Below are 4251 nucleotides of genomic sequence, written 5' to 3'. Positions count from 1 at the left end.
AAGTAAGAGGATACTTACTCCCTTGAAATGTTTCAGGAAATTTTTTCTAGGTTATAAATGTAGAAGTATTGCCAGAAGATAATTTATTATAACACTTGATCAACATATTTAGGTAGTAGTTCCAGAGTTTCTGCTACTGTCTTTACTTACTTCCTCCTTCGTAATATTGAGTTTGGAGGAAATTTCTTAAATTTCAGGACAGAGTAAGACATGGACTGTCACACTGAGTGGCCTTGTCCCCATACTTGTCTCTGGGCACAGGAAAGCTTTTCCTCGTAAAATAGAGGCTTAACCTTGGTAGGGTGCAAACGGAAACTGTCTCGGCATTGAGTAGTGGACATATGGTAGAATGATTTCTTGCAGACTACCGAGCAAGTATGACAGGCCCCAAGGAAGAACGCCAGTCCCAGTCTCCATCTGTAGTACTTGTGTTCTCTCTTATTATATTGGTAATATTTGCATTAAGGTAAACTAGGATGGGTTGGTATATCTCACTTTGTACTCTCAGCTTCTAACACGGTTTTATGAGATACTTGTGCAGCGACCTGAGATCTCACAATCAGGGATTATACTTAAATCTGAAAGATAACTAGTAATACCTGACCCCTTTTGGAAACAATATATCTGACACCTTAAAGGACAGCAGGGAGGACTTGTCAATAAAACAGAGTACACTAGGACATGAAATGGGAAGAGTTCACTCCTCTGGTTTCACGTAGTGATATGAGGTTGCCTCTAGAGGTACGAGTCCACTGTGCTGTGGTCCATGGCATGGGCTGTGAAATCAGGAAATCATGACCAGTCCCTTGGGTCAGTGAAGTGAGGAGGAAATGGGGATTTAGGGAAATGGGGATTTTAGTTTAGTTGGGTATGAAAACCTCCTTTCAATGGTGTTGCCACTTATCAAAAATCAAAAGCACATAAAAATGACAAACTAAGTAGTGAATTTTTGATTGTCAAGGGATAGTTATACATAATGTTGGTGGACATTTACCCACCAAGAAGGTGGGGGATGGGGGCACATCGGAGCACTGTAACTGACCGTGTGAAAACCTGAAGGCATAATAGTTCCCTTAAGAAAATTAACAGTTTCTTTAAGAAAATTATTCCTAAGGACCAGAATGTGCAGACTGTGCCTTTGTATATCACACTTTATTTGTATCAAATGACTACTCTTTGAAATTAGTTTCATTCCTTTTTGATTCCGTTTTATTTTACACCAGTGAAACAGTACTGTTTATGTGCCAGCTCTACGAACAGAACTTTGTAATCAGTTAACTAATGTCAGTTTTATATCCTGCCATGAGATACTTCAAATAGAAAATTATTTGTTTATTTCTATAGAGGATTGATATTTTCATCTAAGTCATAAAAATTAAAACTTCATTTATTTTGCCAAAGCTGAGACAATATAAAGCTGACATTATTATCAATGCTATCATAAATCCCATTAAAATTTCAACATTTTAACACATAAACAGGGAATTATAATTTTTTGTATGTTGTAGCTGAATTTGAATTATAAAAAGTAGTATAGCATGTTGATATGCATTTTTCCTTTTTGCTGTGCATTATCAAATAGGTTTTAAGAATGTTTAAACCTGTGGAGAATTTCTTTGTAAATCAACTTAAATTTTACTTTCAAAACTAGTATTTGGATAGTACTATTTAAAGAACTATGTAAAGTGCTATTTAAATAGTCTCATAATATAGTGGAAATAATTTGTTGGTCAATAATATTTCAAAAATTTATGTATTTTTAATTATTTTTGAAGCCCCATTTCTCTCAAAGGAGTTCTGGCTGGGATAGTTAATTACTATATTTTGCCATGTATAATGCACACTTTTTTTGCCCAAATTTGTGAGGGAAAAAATAAGGATGCACATTATATATGGGTAACACCTGAAATACCTTGTATTTGTTCCTGTGTTTTGTAATTATTTGTCACACAAAATTTCTTGTACCATAATATGTTCAAAAATAAATGCTAAAATTCCTTTATAATACCAAAAACAAGTATTTCAATATAAATAAATAAATAATTGACCTAAAAATTAAAACGAAGGATTTTTTTCCTGAAAGTTTGGGCAAGAAACATGGAGCTGCATTATACATGGCAAAATACAGTATAGGGTTACTCTGCAGGTAAAGGATTTGTTAGCAAATGAAGTCTGTCTTGAGATTCATCCTGGACAGCCTGTGTTCAGCACCCAAGTGGCTGTTACTATTCCACAACCGACCTGGTGCATTTTGCTTGCTTCTTATTCTTTCCTGCCCTGTCTCCACCTTTGACTTTGGGGTCTCAGTAGTTTTAATTACTGCTACAGCTCTTGAGTCAGTGCCTCAGCAGAAATAATAGTTTGACCTCTTTGTTTTGGTCTTGGAAACCTTTCTTAATAATCCCTCCCTTGGAAGCTCATTGGTTTGGCCTGATAATTTAAGTCTTTTCTGCCTGTACCGTGGCCCCAGCCCTTTGAGTTCTGTGTGGAGCAGCACTGTTGAGGCTCCTGGATTGCAGCCCCTGGATTTCATTATTGTCACTTTTTAAATTTGTTCAAGTTTTATTTTTTCCTTCAAGAAATTTTTTTCCTTTTTATTTTTATTTTGTTTCAAAGATTTCTCCCTTAGTGACAAGGTTCGATTTACTTTTATTTTACTTTAAATTATCTAAAACAGATAACCTGATATTTGAATCAATGCCTACTAATAGGACTATTTATTTACATTTTAACTTATTAACTTTTAATTATTAAACTTCTATCTCTTATTTTTTTGAACATTCTAATTCTAGAATAAACTTTTTTTTCATTTGTGATCAATTTTATTAGTTTCAGGATAAAAACACACCAACATATCTTAGAGAGTAATGATTTTTAATAAACTTTTTTTCTTTTCTTTTTTTTTTTTCATTTTTGTTCAGTTGTCTCAATTTCCCCCCAACCCCTCCCTGCCTCCCACCCTTGATCCTACCCCCTTTGGCTTTGTCCATGTGTCCTTTATACATGTTCCTTGATGACCCTTCCCTTCTTCCCCCATTATCCCTTTCTCCCCTCCTCTCTGGTTACTGTTAGTTTTAGAACTCTTTATATAAGTAACAATTTGTTTGATTCAGCAAGGCCATAATTCTTCCAGGAAATTTAATTAACTTGAGTTTTTTATCCTTCTGGAATACCAGAATGGTTTCTATTAGAGTATTCAACTAAAAATGTTACCAGCTGCAGTAGTGATAAGATTCACTCATAAAAATTAATTTCTGATTATCCCACAATTAATAATTTTATCTTTGAAGAGTATACCTTTGAGGTTGATAATAGTTAGCTACTAGTTTTGTGAAAAAAATCAAAATTAGTTATTAGTTATAATGGTCAAAAAAACTTAAGGTATGTTTCTAATGCTACTTTAAATATGACATGGATACCTCTTATAAAGGGTAATAGCTTCTCTGTAATCCACAGAATGTGAAATATTGCTTGTGGCACCACATGACAGGAAACGATGAATAATACTTTTCACTTAACAAAATGATTAATGAAAAATGTTTTGCATGGATTGGGTTCAAAATTTCAAGCTGTGTGCATGTTTCTTGGTAGGTTTATACCATGCTGATGTCACCTCGCATTGTGGGCTTTGGAGAAAGGAAGATGCTACCTGGGAAGGGATTGCACGTCGCTTTGGGTTGCGATGTTTTTATATCAGAAATGTCTAAGATGAATCATCTTCTCATGTAGCTGTCTGTTGGCATGCAAATCTACTAGGAGAGGCTGGAAATATTGGTTTCCATTGCTTTGAGCACCAGTTTCTTCCTCGTCTTGAGGTCCTCAAAAGCTATGTTTGAAAATATCTTTACACTTGTAATAATAGCACATGGCACTGTATAGATAGTGAGTGTTGTACAAACTAAATGAGAAAGCTTTAGACTTGCTTGTCTAAAGGGATTAGACATGTGTACTGTTTTCATCCTCACCACTTTCAACTGATAAGAACAAATACTACACTTGATCTTAGCCAAAAGGATGAGAAGTGATCATCTTCACCAATTTAAAAGAGTTCTGGTGTCTGTGCATCCTTGACAGCAGTTGTTAATATTTTGAATTTTAGTCACTCTAATAGGTTTTCAGTGATAGCTCATTATGGTTTTAATTTGCATTTCTCTAAAGACTAATCGTATTGAACATGTTACATGTGCTTGCCATCTGTATATATTCTTTGCTAAAATTTTGGTTCAAATATTTTGTCTAATTTTAAAAAAT

At 34.4% G+C, this 4251-nt stretch overlaps 1 non-coding gene across 1 annotated transcript; it reads right to left on the bottom strand.

The window, feature by feature from the left end:
* Positions 1 to 3838: 3838 nt before the first annotated feature.
* On the bottom strand, positions 3839 to 4026 carry LOC119046903 (U2 spliceosomal RNA). Its single transcript, XR_005082051.2, has one exon. It is a non-coding gene; the product is annotated as a U2 spliceosomal RNA (small nuclear RNA).
* Positions 4027 to 4251: the final 225 nt, after the last annotated feature.

This window comes from Artibeus jamaicensis, unplaced genomic scaffold (assembly GCF_021234435.1).
Source record: "Artibeus jamaicensis isolate MK-2021 breed Jamaican fruit bat unplaced genomic scaffold, CSHL_Jam_final contig_391, whole genome shotgun sequence".
NCBI lineage: Eukaryota > Metazoa > Chordata > Mammalia > Chiroptera > Phyllostomidae > Artibeus > Artibeus jamaicensis.
Note: the sequence above shows the minus strand (reverse complement) of the source record. Positions and strands in the feature narration are given on the sequence as shown.